Genomic DNA, 261 nt, shown 5'->3' on the forward strand with positions numbered 1-261 from the left:
GCTAGCATATCCCCCCGGGTTTTTTTGTTTTATTTTATTGAATTGCCCTATTTCTAAGTCAAATTTGAATCACATTCTATTAGGTAATTTTTTTAGTTCTTATTTCCATTTGCATCACCCTATTTTGTTTAAAAAAAACATATCGTTATGTAAAAAAAAAATATCGTTATGGGTTATGCATTATCGCTACTGCTAGCGTCCTTGTTATTCCTTTTCATCATTGCATATTATTATTGTTGCAGACGTCTTTTATTATCATTT

The 261-nt window shown here is 29.1% G+C and overlaps 1 protein-coding gene across 1 annotated transcript in view; it reads right to left on the reverse strand.

Moving 5' to 3' along the window:
- LOC119591153 (chorion class A protein L11-like) overlaps positions 1 to 261 on the reverse strand; it is an 8085-nt gene that overhangs the window by 1994 nt on the left and 5830 nt on the right. The window lies entirely within an intron of this gene.

The sequence above is a fragment of the Penaeus monodon genome, chromosome 28, assembly GCF_015228065.2.
Source record: "Penaeus monodon isolate SGIC_2016 chromosome 28, NSTDA_Pmon_1, whole genome shotgun sequence".
NCBI lineage: Eukaryota > Metazoa > Arthropoda > Malacostraca > Decapoda > Penaeidae > Penaeus > Penaeus monodon.